Raw genomic sequence first — 16,764 nt, forward strand, 5'->3', positions numbered from 1 at the left:
TTCCTTTTTTAAATCTTAGATTGACCAGTTACCTTCTTCCCTGGGAGAAGCTGTGATGTACGGCTTAGAGGCTCTTCCCTGCCCAGCTGTTGTCAGCTGTCAGTATTTCCAGCAGACAGGGATGAAAACTTTAGTCTTCAAATGGGGGAACTAGAAAGATCACCAAAACATCTACTGTTCTCCTGCCGCTTTCCATCTGTGCTTCCTAGAGTTCCTTCCATTCACTGCATTTGATTTTCTTCCCTAGGACTGGTTTGTAGGCTTCATACTTCCTTGTCCCTCCTAGGTGATACATCTGGAACATGTCACTTGAGAAATAAAAATGGCTCGGGAGTAGAATGGAGAAGAGGAAGGAGGAGGAGAGATAGAAAGGGAAGCATGATATGAAGGAAATGGGGGAAATGAAATTAGGACTGGAACAAGGCTAAAGAAATCAGAGCTTTGGCAGTGGGTGGAGACACATGGGAACCACTTCTCAAATGTCCTTCTTTTTGAGGTTATGATTAATGAGTTATCTCTTAGAGGTCAACTTCTTTGTATACCTTTTAAAAGTAATGGCAAGGAAGTCTAGTGGGTGGAATTCAAGCCAAAGGCCATGATGGGGAAGTGGAAGCCATTCAGAGAGATAAGTGTCACAGACCAAACCTGGGGAAGTAGGAGTGGAATTGTGAATAAGAAACAGAAGAGTTGGAAACAGTTTAGGGCTGAATCAGTGTAGAAGTGTTTCCTGAAAGAGCAAAGACATTTGGGAAAGACTGCCGCAGACATTGGTAGTGTTTGCAGCCTGGCTTTTCACTGGGAGGAGGTGGTGGTTCATGAGTACATGACTCTAGGATGGGTTATTATGTGGACTTCTCATTCCTTTCTCTGCCAAAAATTGGATCAATTCTTAGACAAAGGGACAAAGAGAATCCTTTATAGGACCCATAGGACAACAGCAAGGACAGAAAGTCACAAAGAAATATTTCTGATTTGATGGTAGCAATTTCCCTACCTACCAGTGATAAACCAGTAATTGGAAGGGCTTTTGTAAATTGGGAATTTTGCATGTATATATGAAAGCATATTGAAGCCTATTTTTATCATCAGAAATAAATAGTAAATATTAGAAGAAGAGATAGCACCATTTTTATATTTCTAGGCAAGCACTTTCATTTTCCACTGAAGCATTTCTGGCATAGCCTTTCACAGCTAACAAATGTTAAAACATTGCAAATGTATATTCATAAACAATCATAGAAAGTATAAGTAAAGATAATAATAAAAGACATGATCTTTCATACCGTGAATTCGTGTCACTTTCCTGTGATTACGTTCATATGTTTTTTTAACTTCAGTGTAATTTTATAAGAAATCTCATATAAATCAATATATACAGTGTTCCTCAAGAACTGATCAATTCTTGTATGGATACACAGCTATCAATTCTTAGTAATAGAGATAAAACTTAATCATTTTAACTGTTGAATTAAGTGTAAAACTATTTAAAATGTCAAAAAAATTTTGTTTAATTCTTAATTACAGTTAAAGCTTAACTATTAAGGCCCCTAGAACATTGCCTTAAAGAAAGTAAGTACTTAATGTTATTTGATAATCATTTAAAAGTCTACTCTGTAAGAGCTACCAAATTGTTTCTTTGGTTCATTAAATGGTTTCGGAGCTTTGAAGTAGAGTACTTTGAATTTTCAGACAGGTTCGGCAGCACAGTGTATGTCTACCCTCAGGATAAGGCTGATCCAATTAAACTCCTGTTATTCAACCACACTTTCACTCACAAAAGCAGAAAGTTTCTGTTTCAAATGACTACAGTATTAATTGTAAAGTTGCATCACACTGGAGGTGATGAAAATGGGAGGTTTAAGGAACTCCAAACGGAGATAAAGGTGATATTGTAGAACAGATGCTAGGTAAGATCAAGTGCTAGGCCAGGAGAGGAGGCACCGCATCCAATGAGTCAGGGGAGAAAGTGCACCAGTCATGGAAGGAAACATCTGAGGATACATAGCAATGAACTAGAAAACCAGAAGGCAGTACAGGGGAGAAGGGACCTTTTACACTGCGAGATGATCAGAGATCCAGGAGATCAGCCACAGCTAAGAAGGTCATGTCAGCTGATGGAACAAGCAGGACAGGAGACTGACCACAGGGAAATGATGCTTTAGAAGAAATTCCTCTCTGATATAGGCAATTCTAGGTAGATATTTCTAGGTTCAGTATTTCTAGGTAGAATTGAAAACAAATCTATAGGTAGAATTGTCTACAGCGGGGTTATAGTTAGAAAATAAATACGGTGTCCCATCAATACAGTTAGATAAATGTTTTCATAGAGAATAGAGCCTAGTGGTATCTAAGAGTTGGACATAACAAAAACTTATTGACTCAGTGTATTAGAGACTTGGCTTGGAATGTTTTATAAATTATTAGTTATAGAAATAAGAAATTTCAGAACTTAAAACTATGGACCTGGCTTCTAATAATTTATTATGAGTAAGATTAGTGGAACCACAGCACATGGGAAACGGTCACGGATTCTGTTTTTGGATGTAGTTGAAAAGCATGATATGTTGACAGATTAAGATACATTCCATGTTTAAATATGCAGCAATTTATTTTAATGATTCAAAAAATAGATAAAAGTGACATGAATCTCAGAAAATTAATCAAAATTTAATAAAAAATATTAGCCATTCAAGAAAAAGCATCTTAATTTGAAATATTTTATTTATTTTTTATTGGAGTATTTTTGATTTATAATATTGTATTAGTTTAGATGTACAATATAATGATTCAATATTTTTATAGGTTATATTCCATTTAAAGTTATTATAAAATACTGGCTATATCCCCTGTACTGTATAATATATACTTGTAGCTTACTTATTTATGCATATTAGTTTGTATCTTTTAATCCCCTATGTCTATATTGCCCCTCCCCCTTCCCCTCTCCTTACTGGTAATCATTAGTTTATTCTCTATATCTGTGAATCTGTTTCTGTTTTGTTATATTCATTTATTTTATTTTTTTTAATTCTGCATATATCATAACATATACAGTATTTGTCTTTCTCTGACTTAGGTCATTAAGGCTAATACATTACTTCCAGGTCCATCCATGTTGCAAATGGCTAAATTTCTTTCTTTTTTATAGTCAAGTTATATTCCATTATGTATGTATACCGCATCTTTTTTATCCATTCATCTGTTAATGGACATTTAGGTTGCATCCAAATCTTGGCTATTGTAAATAATACTACTATGAACTTTGGGGTGCATGTATCTTTTTGAATTTGTGTTTTCTTTTCTTTGGATATGTGCCCAGGAGTGGAATTGTTGGATCATATGGTAGCTTATTTTTTAGATTTTTGTGGAGCTGCCATACTGTTTTCCACAGTGGCTTCACCACTTTACATTCCTACCAACAATGTACTGGAATTCCCTTTTGTCGACATCTTTGCCAACATTTGTTACTTGTGTTCTTTTTGATGATAGGAATTCTGACAGGTGTGAGGTGATACCTTATGATTTTGATTTGCATTTTCCTGATGATTAGCTATGTTCAGCTTCTTTATATCTGCCTCTTGCTCATCTTTATGTCTTCTTTGAAAAATTGGCTATTCGAGTGTTCTGCACATTTTTTAAATCAGGTTGTTTGTTTTTCTTATGTTGAGTTGTATGAGCTGTGTATATATTTTGGATATGAACCGTTTATTGATCATAGGTCGTATCATATGCAAATTTTTTTTTACATTCAGTAGGTTGTCTGTTCATCTTTTTGATGGTTTCTTTTGCTGTGCAAAAAGCATTTATATTTACTACTTCCCTTTTGTTTACTGGTCTGGGATGCAAAGAACAGAATTGATTAATCAAAGCAAATTGAAATGAAATAAAAGTAAAACTGAATAAGACTTTAGAGAAAAATGATATATATCAGAATAAGTTATAAATTATAGAGCCTAGAACTGTGCCTAATATATAACAGCATTAAGTAATTGCCTATTATTGCTGATTGCCAGTTGAATAAATTAATAAACCTATACAAAATTAATATTCTGGAAGAAAACAACTGCACAGATTTAAAAAAGTAATAATGATACAAAGATTTTTCCAGAAATGGATGTAGACTTGAGTTTACAGTTTTATAGGGCCAAATTTGTTTAGAGACAGATTAAAATGAAATTACCAGCACTGAAACATACCATATTACCATAGGTTTTGAAATATAGGAAAAGATTCTCTAGAGTATCTGGGCAAAAAATTTCAAGTTCACTCTAAAGAAAAACATTTCTGGTTGGTCTCAGACATCTCACAATAACATTCAATTCTAGAAGATAGTAGGTAAAATTACCTACAAAATTTTTAAATATGTAAAGAGTAAACCCAAATTTTTGGACACAACTATACCAATATTATTGAACATGCAAAAACATAACTAAAGGTAATATAATGAAAGAACTACAAGTTTCATAGAAATAATTTAATTATAGACTGAGAATAAAGCTCTATAAACATTGTTTACAAAACAAAATGAAAATGTAAATAAAAACAGAAGCTGAAAGGTTAATAGATTTTGTTTAAAAAAATTCAACTGAGTTAATTTGAAGATCTAATTGGCTTATTCAATAATTCAATAATTCATAAATCAGACAGCATTCTGTCTAGCAAGTAGAAAGGCACTGCATGGTGCTATACAAAATGGAAGGCTTTTAGTGGCAGAAACAGGGCAGGACAAGGTTATTAGCAAAAGAGAAGAACAGATTGTTCCAGGCAAGGTCACCTTCTCTCAGGGACCAAGAAGGGCAGGGGTCTTATCAGACAGATTATCTCAAGAGGGTTGATCAGGAAATTCCAGACTGATTGGTTTAAAATTCTGCTCCTGAGAGAGGCTGAAAGTTCAGTTAGGTTAGGTATTAAGTTTTGATAGGCCGAAGCAGAAGTGACTCCATTTTGGGTCACTTGTTTCTTTTTAACAATTTTATTTAGATAGTGAAGCAATATAGGTATATAAATATATTTAATAATGTATGAATACATTTAGTATTAGTTATTGTAATATATAAAGTAATTTATTATAAGCATAACTGTTTTAGCTTATCTTAGTTAAAATTTTAGTTGAAATCATAAGTAAGTCAGAAAAGTCTTTATACAGAGACTCTTAAGAAAGTTGTTCAAATAAGTGCTTTTGGGAAACCAAAGCACTTAGTCCCTTTGTTTGTCCTATTCAGCTGAATTTAATCAATCCTTATTTGAGAAGAATTGGATCTAAGACATGAAGATTCACCTAAATATGCATAATAAAATAATTTGCAAGGACAACTTTATCATTAGAAATAGCAAAGTGGTCATCCACTTATATTAACCATTGTTTTAGCATTTATATGAACATTATGGTCAATTTTAATTTTCGCATTGGAGAAATGTGAGTTATTCAGACTGAATAGTCAAATAGAAATAAAATATTATAAAACTGAATTAAAGAGGAAACAAATGCAGGTTAACGGAAACTTGAATGGATAAATTTTTTTTAGTAAAGTAAAATAAATAAAGAATAAGGAAATGGCTTAAATATCTTCAGAAGACTCTTAAATGATATTTTTTAGTGATAAAATAAATATTTAAGAAATACTACTACTGTCACTTTATTTTTACTTACTTAAAGACAGTCATATCTCTTAAGTCTATTTGTTTCATCATTCTTTTATTATTTAATAAGTGAAAATTTACCTGACCCTTTTTTTTTTCAGTAAAAATGTGATTTGAAACAAATCTATCTGCAGGATAAAAAAATGTAAGAATTCAAAGCCTGAAATAATTAAATATTTACTTTATCAATTTGAATCTTAGTCACATGTCTAGAGTATTGTGCAAATTTTAGTAAGTTACTTAAGTTCTCCAACCTTCTGTATAAAAGAGAAAAATTAAAATCTACTTCTTCAAATTGTTTTTAACATTATGAGATAGCATATATAATACATTCAGCAGAGTGCCTAGAATATTAATATAATACTTCCAGGTAGAGAATGATGGAACTTAACTCTTTTACATAAGGGAGATCAGAGAAAGCTTTTTGCTAAGTGGCATTTAAGCAAAGACTTAGAAAAAGGAAGGGGATGTGACATGCAGAAAATCTGGAGGGAAGAGTATATTGAGCAGGGAGGACAACTGGTATGAAGATCCATTAACAAATCCAGGCTTGATATATTTAAGGCAAGGGGGCAGTGTGGTAGGAACAGAGTGAGCAAAAGGAAAAATGGGGTGGGGAGAATGAGGAAAGAAGAGCAGAGATCCAGGCCAGGTATGGCCTCATAGATGGTGATGAGGATTAGGTTTTACTGAGTTAATCTGGCAAGTTGTAAAGGGTCCACTCTGGTTTCTGCATGCAATAATGACTGAATAGGAGTCAGGATTTAAGTGGCAAGACAAGTTAGGAGACTATTGCCCAAGTCTAGGCAGGGAGTGATAATGGTTGGACTAAGGTGATGGTGGTGAGTGAAGGGGATGGGATGTGGCTGAATTCTGGGTATGTTTTGAAGGTGATAGTAATGAGATTCACTGATTGATTATAAATGTGATATGAAAGAGAAATAAGTGGTAAATTTAACAATTTAGGCCTGAACAACTAGAAAAGGAGTAGAGGAATCATTTATTAATGGGAGAATATTATAGGACAACTAGATTGATGTGGAAGAGATTGAGTTTTATTTTCAGTTTATTTTCATGTACCAAATTCAAAGATTGCAGCAGTTATTAATGTTAAATGTATGTCCGTGGTTCAGATGTAATCACCATTGTGTGAAAAGTCAACGATTTCAGTTAACTCATTTCAGAAATTCTACTTTCTGAATTTTAGTTCAGCTTTACATGGAATGACATTCTCATGAGTTGAAAGGTGCAAAGCTATTGCTAATTCTTTCAAAATATTTCCCAACCAATTTAATGAACTACTAAGGAGTAATTATACAGTTAAATAAAAAATTTATGCATAACTACATTCATTGGCTTTTATATACTAATTATGGACCAGATGATATTTGAGCACCGATTTGGTAAAGACTAAAAGTGTAAGAGTTATGAAGCCATTTGAAACTCCTTAAATGTCAGATAATTTTATTAGTGTTCATGTAATTAATATTCCATTGCTGATTTCAAAAGGTAAATAACATAATTCTTTTTGACAGTTATTTTAAAAGTAGGCTATGTTTTTTATCTTAACATTTCAGACTGGAATACCAATACCAAGGTGCATAATAAGATTAAAGACTAGTTTCTCGGATGACAAAAATATATATTCTATATTTGAAAATCACATAGAGATGGTCTGTTATTTACTGTCTAGCCATCTGGCTATCTTGTCATCTAGTTATCCATCTATTACGTGGGTCAGCTATCCTTTTCCTTTAATTTACCAAATCATAATGGTGTTCTCTAGAGTATAGGGATGGGTAGAGCATGATCAGAATAAAGTCTGAGTCTCAGCATTTCCAGTGTTACACTATATAATATTGTATTACTGATTTTGTCCTTCAGAGCCTACTTTCCCATCAAAATATGCACTGACCTTATAGAGTTATTTTGGGAAAACAATGAAATGATAAATAAGAAGAATTTAATACCATACCAGATATATAGAAAGAACTCAGTAAAGGGTGCTTGCTGTTAGTATTCCTTGTATTGCTATTAATTATTATCATTGTTAGAATTTGAAGAATCTATTCTATCTGTAGTGTTTTCAATGACCCAAACTTATGCATGAACAACACAGTACTAAAAAAGTCTTAATGGGGAAACTTTTTAGCACTTAAGATTAAAAATATCCTGTGAGAGAAACAGAATCTTTAAACTACACTATCAAATAAAATATAACAAAGACATTTTCTTTTCAAGAAGGTCCTTTGATACTTGAAATAAATAAAGCCTGGAAGTTCTTTGTGTTCCCTTGGTGCTGTATGTGAATAATTGTGGAAAAATTGGATGGTCTTTTACCTGAATAGAATATTCATGGATTTCAAGCTTTCCTGATTCTGAAGTAAACATCTAAAGACAATATATATTCCTATTAAGTCTCTTTATTCCTTTATATAATAGCAAGAGTTTTTGTTTGCACACAATTTTTGCAATGGCAATTCTCAACAATTAACAGGACAAAAATAAACTTCAGAAAAATCAATATGAGTTTATTCCCATTGAAGGGGATTGGCCCTTCTTTTGATTTTTCTAGAAGCCAGCAAGCAAATTCTGAAGTACAGTGATACTTTGTTGACACTAGATTAATCATATTTGGAAACAATTGAAAGGACACTGAATTTAATTGTGTTTTTCCTTTTAGGTTAATGGAACTGAAGAGGGTAATGTGATTCAGCAAATTGATAAAGGAGAATAGTTGTCACAAGTGCATTTTTTAAAATAGGTAAACACAATATATCAATATTTATATATATCCATTCTATAAATATTCTGATTATTTTCCCAGGAGAGTGTAATAGCTTTTTTGGATGTGAAGGAGTGCACGAAGTGAATTTTTATGGGCTGTTACAAACTCCTAAAAGAAGGGTTTATAATGGAAACATGGTGAGACATTTAATATCAGTACTGAAATAGGTACTTTTGAGTCCCATATTCGTTTGAAAATAGGAACAGCAGTCAGCGTTTCTCCCAGAGGTATCTTTTCTTTAGCTGCATGTCTAAGTGTGTCTAATTACAGGAGCACTCTTTGTGCCTATTCAATGTTGATACTAAAAATTGTTTTCCATTACAACAATATTCTTATTTCAGTTAGAGCTTTTAAAATATGCCCTACTCGATAAAATATCTGTGGAAATTATACTTTGAAATTGAGTGAAATGTTTTCCATTGATAAAGATTGAAAGGCAGAATGTCTCCTTTTTTAAATTAAGAATCTAGAGACAGTTGACCCCAGATATTTGGATAACTTATTTTAGAACAAATATCCACTTTCTATTTTATTTGACCAAAAAAAAAAAAACATAGGGTAATAACAAATAGTATGTTTATAATAGTTTACAGTTTACTAAGTACTTTTAAAATAAATTATTTTGTTTAAGCCTGATCAAAATCCGGTGAGATGCAACTCTTTCCTTTCCTTTCCTTTTTTCTTTTTTTCTTTTCTTTTTTTCTTCCTTCCTTCCTTCCTTTCCTTTTTTATTTTTTCTTCCTTCCTTCCTTTCTTTCTTCCTTTCTTTCATTCTTTCCTTCTTTCCTTCTTCCTTTCTTTCCTTCCTTTCCTTCCTTCTTTCCTTCCTTTCCTTCCTTCTTTTCCTTCCTTCTTTCCCTTCCTTTCTTCCTCTTTCTTTCTTCCTCTTTCTTTCTTTCTTTCTTTCTTTCTTTCTTTCTTTCTTTCTTTCTTTCTTTCTTTCTTTCTTTCCTTTCTTTCTTCCTTCCTTCCTTCCTTCCTTCCTTCTTCCTTCCTTCCTTCCTTTTCTTCCTTTCTTTCTTTCCTCCTTTCCTCCTTCCTTCCTTCCTTCCTTGTCATTTATTTATGGCCAAACGGCTAGTAACTGCTAGATACAAGGCTTGACTATTTGAAATCATTTGAGTACCAACATCCCTGTTCTTTAGAGTTGCATTCACTTTTCCAAAATACCACAGGACATTTCAATGACTGAATACATAAATTTTGAGGAACTATTTTAAAAATTAAAATGAACATATATACATTTGTAAAGTATGAGTGATTGGTTTCTTTCCTATCAGCTAGGCAAGGATTTAGTTACCTAATTAATACCTAAATTGAAATAAATCAGCACCTCGGCGATATATGGTTGAAGCTTAAGGACAGTGCATTCACTTTCACATTCAGATCTACTGTGGTGATTCGTTTTTCAGTTCAGAAGTACAGAGAAAAAAACAGATTGTGAAGGCTGTATTTATATGAGACAGAGACCCGAAAAGTTGGCTCACTGAATTTATAGTAAGCAGAGAGATATTTTACCCAGATTTTCTCTAAAGTAATTTTCTCAAATTTATATTGGTAAATGAAACCGAAATCTGAAAACCCTCCTGCACTTCATCTTTAAAAGACTGAAGATTAGTAAGTAAAGGATTTTTCACTAGATTGACAATATATTTTTAGTCATATCATAATGAAAATATCACCACCTAAATTCATCTTTGATATAGACTAGATCATACTTATTTTTTATGTCATGAAATCAAGTTCAGGATCTTTACTCTCATTTTAGCACATCTAGAAAAGGAACTTTTTATTAAACATTGGTTTTCTATGCGTAGGGCTGCATTTTAATTCAAATTTTAAAAATACATAAAATAAGCAAAAATATTGATGTTTTGTCCCTTGGAGTTTCGGGCTGGATGTACTCAAGAGTGGCAAATGTATTTGTCACGTACAAGTGCTGCAGTTTCATCCAAGTTGACATCATTTAAGAAGTCGGATGGTCTCCTCTCTTCCCCCATTTCCCGTTCTGCATGTTCCAAGTACCAGATAGAATGTCCATTTCATTCTTTGGTCTGGCTTCATCTGGCCAAGCATGTATCTTTTTGGCAGCACATGGACCACAGTATGGAACACAGGGCTCTTGGGACTGTTACTTGGTGTTTAGCACTCACTGTTCACATGCTTTCTATCTTGAGAGGGGAAGAGCCATTTTTAGAGCTTATTAGGAGCGTCTAAATCTAGTTTAGTTGTTAGTGAACAATTTTCCTGGTCATGGTTTTATTAAATTCTGCTAGAGCACCATCAGTGCTATGCCAGTATCTTTACTTTGAATAATTTCAGCACAGTTGCATAGAGAACATCCAGTTTAGTGATGACCACCAAGACCTACCTAACAAAATATTTTTTTCACTTTGTCTTGAGCCACATAGCAAGTATCAACAAATAGATGATTACAGTTGCCATCATTATGACTAAAAGCCAAAAAGGAATTATGATTTGAGCTTTTGCAGAACCAAAATGTGTATCTCCCAAACCCTAGTAGTTTTATAACTGATGAGAATTGGATACAAAAATATTTTAGGATGTATATACATATGTATGTACACACACACACACACATACATATATATATATATATTTATTCCTCTAGTTTGGATTGCAGCATAATTTTATTCAACTTTTCAATAGGTTCCGAACCAAGAAATGTGTCGTATATCATATTAACTGTGCTCAGAGTTTACTCAGACTACTTTCTCACTTTATTTTCTTCCCTTTCCCATGGGAGAGAGAATTTTGTAGAGGTTTATTTTGGGTATGCTTTATTAAATTAATGAACTTACTTTTTCAAAAAAAATAATCTATTATAATTGTGTAAAGGATTTTTTAAAATAGTACAGATATTCTCCTGCCCCAGAGCCAATTCTAAAATACTCCTTCCTCTGCTCCTTCAGTTACAGTAGTCATAGTCAATGATGGGCTTCTCAATGGAAGTGGGTCCTGTCTCTGTGATGAGCTATACAGAATATGTGGCCTGAACTATCATGAATGTTTACAAATATTTATATTTCAAGAAGCAGCTTTATTTCCTGATTTCACATTCAACTAGCTCTTACTGAATACCTTTTATGTTGTTCGATCATTTCACATGTTTTACCACATTTTAAAATTTATTTCTCATAAGCCTATGATGTAAATATCATTGTTCTTACTTGATATCTAAAACATCCAGTTCAGAGGATAACAAGGGATGATGAAATTAACACAGCTATTAAGTAACATACCCAAGATTAAACCCAGGATTTTTCTACTCCAAACCTCATCATTTTAAAATGCATTTCAAAGTTGTTTGTGTGTTTTATTTGTATTTGTAGTGGAACAATATATTAAAATAAAGAAATGGATTGATATAAATGGTCAGCCTTTCCATAGTTTTTTAACAGTAGTAATGGTAACTAATAGTTATAGGGTAGTTGCTGTGTACCAGACATTGTTTCACTTTGCATTATATCCTTTATTATTTTATTTAGAGGGAGTTGATATTACCCTGCCATAAAGGAGAGAACTCTCTCTTCCTGCCTCCTTCTTTCCCTCCGTCCCTTCCTCTCTCTCTCTCTTTCCCTATGTATCTCTCTCTCTCTCTCTCTCTCTCTATATATATATATATGTACACACACACACATGTATATGTGAGTGTATATATAATTTAGATGTATTTCAGAGAAAAATCTAAAAGCATTATAGTCTGTACTTAATGAGGGATATAGAAATCTTCACAGAGTCCTATAAATACCACTGTGCTGCAGAAAGCTACATTCATTCATAATTAGATGATGACTTGGCATATTACTAAATGTTTGTAACTCCCTCATTTTTCAAAAAACACCAAATGGGTACATGATATATTCAAGGTTTCCATCCAAACTAGGTTAAATGTTTTGTTTTGTTTCATTTTCTCTGCTTTGTTGCTGAATGTAATATACCCTCAAGTATGCAGAAGACACAGCTGTCCAAGCCATCCTACTCATCCAGAGTTCTGGAAGGGAGAGCTTTACCGAAGTTTATTTTGAATTACTTCCTAGCATAAGGAGAAGTATATAGTTTGCATATAAAAAATAACTACCAGAAATAATTTATTTTACTTCCCAGTTTTCACGTTTGTGCAGAAATTTAAGCAAAATTGAACGATCCAGTCATTATTTATAGAGTTCCCTAAATTAAGTGAATGATTTTTAATCATTTTAAATGTCACTTATCAAATCTCCCAGAAGTTCAAGAATCATTTTCTCCTAGGTGAAGGAGAAAGGGAAATTATTCAGAAAGTGTATCATAGATTTTATATTCTGAATAGTGGATGCTTCATAATTCCAACCGTTCTTGCTACTCAAAAAATTCACAGCTTAACTCACTGAACCAAGATAGCTCTAGGTTTTGTTATTTTTCTTTTAGTGTTTTATGTGAACGCTGAAGGCTCTAGATATTTCAAAGTTACTGTTTTTTTCTAATAGTATCTACATATAACAGTATCAAAATAAGTATAAACACTGAAATCTTTGATGTCATGCAATTCATTATTATAAGTACCCTCAAAATATAGAACCCTTGAAGTTTAGAGAAAATGGGATTTCAGAAAACACTTAATCTTTACTAAAAACAATATGGGAGAAGAGAATTTAAATGCCTTCCCCCAGGTCATAGAGTTTTACTGGAAAAACTAAAACATAATATCTGTTCCTCTGATCCTAGTTTTTTTTTTCCATTAGATATGTGTGTCTTTAGTATCAGTGATGTGCATGGTAACTGTTAGAATGTGATAGTATCGAATACTCAAAGCAAAGGGAAAAAGTCATCACATGAGTGATGCCTGGTGAGTAGAGCACAGACTTGTCCATTGAAGGCATGAGTTGCAACTTAGAAAAGGTTTTCTGAGCGGGTTGCCAGACAAAGGAAATGTTGAGTAAATTACTTGGAGTTATAGAAATTAACTAATTTAAACTCTTCAAGAATGGATTTAAACCTAAGAGCAAGATTTTGGTTCTTGCTTCATAATATAAAGAACATTTTAAAGTACATATTTTCAATCAGTGTATAGTTTACAAAGTTAGGAGGTAATGGTTAAGAATGGAAGCAATTCCCTCTTACCTTCCAAAATTTCAGAAGTTACCCAGTTCCATGAAATATAGCTGAGAAGAAACACCACAGAATCTTATTCATTTAGATTTAATGAAACCAAAGCAAAGCCCTATTTAAAAATACATGAATATAATCTGACTCAAAGTTAATGATTGATTTCATGCATGAAGCCAAACCAATTTTAATACTTACTAGAAAATACAAATTACAAAAAGGAATAGACATATTTACTTGTAATCACATTATATATCATCTGTTCATTATTTTTACATGCTTATTTTAACATGTTTACATCAAGAAATATGTGTTAACTTTTAAATTCATTCTCTACTGATACTCTATTGTAGTGTTTTGTTTGTTTAAACATAGATTACATGAAGAAGTCTCAAAATGACTAGCTGCCTTATTCAGAGTATTTAAATCATATGCAGTTGTAAAATTATGTGCACAAGAGAGGATTTTAATGGATAAGTTACACAGGGGATGAAGGCAAATGATGGGCTTGTCAGAAAAGTGAAGTGCCCTTCACACGTCCCTAAGGCTGGAGAATGTCACTTCACACCTCTGCTAAACTTTTCAGAATTAAGTCGAGGAATGTGTGGAGCTTTTATCCCCATTTACAAGGGACCTGCAATACAAAGTTGTGATAATCTCATGCTATACAGATACTTCAGTGTATTTTGTTTTTTCCTTACAACATGCCTTTCCTCTTCTTTTGGTAGCAGAAGTAAAGAATTCTAGAAAACAAACTTCAGTGACCAGAGGGAAAGGGGGAGGGATGGGTTAAATTGGGAGCACGGGAATTTGTAGATACTAACTACTGTGTATAAAATAGATAAACAGCAAGGTCCTACTGTATAGCACGGGGAACATACTCAATATCTTGTAATAGCCTATAATGAAAAAGACTATGAAAAGGAATACATATGTATAAATGAATCAGTAAGCTGTATACCTGAAATTAACACATTGTTAATTGACTGTAGTTCAATAAAAAATTAATAAGTGAAATAAATTTAAAAATACTAACATTGTAAGAGAAATACAATATAGGGAAATTATTTAATTAAACATGTAAAGAAACTAAAGTTCAGACTAAATAGATGACTGATCCAAGTATCCCTCTTTATTATTGGCAAAGACGAGAGCAAACCCTTGTACCTGACTTCCAGGGAGGAGCTTTTCAGTTGTACCATACTGTCCCATCTCCAGAACAATTTGGTGTCACCGAATAGTCAAATGGCCTTCTTAATATCATGAGACACTTTACATCTCTTTATTTTTAATTTTTCAAATATGTTTTTACATCTTTCTAAAGTCTGCGCTGTTCCACTTTCAGAGGGCAAACTGCTTAACTCCCTTCGTGTTCCTTTTCCTCACTTACCTCTGACCCGGCCCGGCCCAGCCTCTTACCGTGAGCTTTCACTTTTGAAGCTCTAGCCTTTTGGAGAGGATACACAGTAGTCCCTAATATTCATCTACCTCATCTTTTTATTGCTATATATTGAAACTTCTCATCTTTTGCTAGAATCTGTTTACTCTTTTCCTTGAATTACCTGTGAAAGATTGTAACCCTGTCAGCTTAAAATATGTACAGTGTGTTAAAAACAGTATGACTGTTGTTGAAAATAAACAGTAGAGTTCAACCTTTAACTTCTAAGAGCAAGTCTCTATTCTTAATGCCCTCAAATCTCTCTCATTAAAAAACAAATTCTACTTTTATTTGTATAGCTTATGCCCTTCTAGTTAATACTCTTTGTTGCCTCTCTTATTTGTAGCCGAAGTACTAAGGAGGTTTTCAGTATTTTCTATTTCCACTACTCAAGTCTAATCCAGTCTTGTCTATATCAACCACTCTTGTTGTGGGCACCACTGACCTTCGTGTCACTTTCTTCAGTGAGGCTTCTTTTAACTGCATCTTACATGAGCTCTCTGCAGGATTCATTACGGCTGGATACTTCTAGAAACACACTTTATTTTTCACTTGGCCACTATGATACCGTATCTTCAGCCAATCCTGTTCTATCTCCCCTTCAGGATTGTTCTCCTGAAACAGCCAAAGACTCATTACTAGGCCCTTTTACCTTTACTGAGTCCCATATGTAATTCCCAACTTAATGTACAATCTAGAGCTCTCCTCAAATCCAGGCTGATTTATCCAACTGCGTCTTTGGGATCTGCTCCTGCATATTTGGAAGGTAATTCAAGGTCAGGGCCTGTAAAACTGAATTAATAATTTTCCTCCTCAAACTTGATGACCTTCTGACATTTTCCATCTCATGAATAGCAACACCATGCATCTCATCATGCAGGTTAGGGTCCTGTAAACCTTTTGCACTGGCTCCCTGTCAGTCAGTAGCATTCCCTCTCTGTGCCTGACCCTCTACTGAGTGCTTGAGTGTCTGATTATTTCTTAATTCTCATAACTATGTGAGGAAGATACTATTGTCTTCACACTGAGCTCTCCATTTCTAGTCCATGGCTATATCATTTTAGTTTTGCTCATAAGTGGCTTCTAGATCCATCACTTCTTTCCATTTCTACCAGCTCCTTCCTAATCCAGGCTTCTGTGATCTCTCACTTGCATTACCCAGGTGACTCCACAGTTCTCTTCACTGACTTGCTCACCATCAATCTGTAGCCAGTGATATTCTTCAGACAGATCTCTGATCATTTCACCTATATGAACACCTCCTTAAATCTTAATAATACCCTATAAACCCTGTGGGACCTGTCACTCACCTGACCCTTGCACCTCACTGGGCCCCACACTTATCTATTAAAACCACACCACAGTCCCTTGCTTCTTTCCAAATCAAGGTATTCCCTGAGCTGTCTTTCCTCCAATTTTTACTCTGTTTATCTTGCTCTTCCTTCTGATTTCAGTTCAATTCCATCTTTAGTGGGGAAGTCTGACCTACTTTCTTTTAGAAGTCACTGTCCCTATTGCATGCTTTTCTATACTTCTTCCCTTTGTAGCATTATCCTAGTTACAATTTGAAGTCTAATTATGAGATTATCCTCCCAATATCTGCCCAATCTATTGTTTGCTATTATACAGATTTGTATTTGTCTTTTCCAAAAGAATTGTATCACCAGAAACAAGTATGGTATCCACTTAATAGCAGGAATTCATCATATATTTTTGAATAAATGAATGTTCATAGACCTCTGGTCTCTGCTTACACATACACACTGTTACATATGTGCATTATACTGTGTTC

The 16,764-nt window shown here is 33.6% G+C and overlaps 1 protein-coding gene across 6 annotated transcripts in view; it reads left to right on the plus strand.

Moving 5' to 3' along the window:
* The window catches only part of DGKB (diacylglycerol kinase beta), a 588,496-nt gene that overhangs the window by 366,721 nt on the left and 205,011 nt on the right, over positions 1-16,764 (plus strand). The gene's annotated exons all lie outside the window — the stretch shown is intronic.

Source organism: Camelus ferus, chromosome 7 (assembly GCF_009834535.1).
Source record: "Camelus ferus isolate YT-003-E chromosome 7, BCGSAC_Cfer_1.0, whole genome shotgun sequence".
NCBI classification, from domain to species: Eukaryota; Metazoa; Chordata; class Mammalia; order Artiodactyla; family Camelidae; genus Camelus; species Camelus ferus.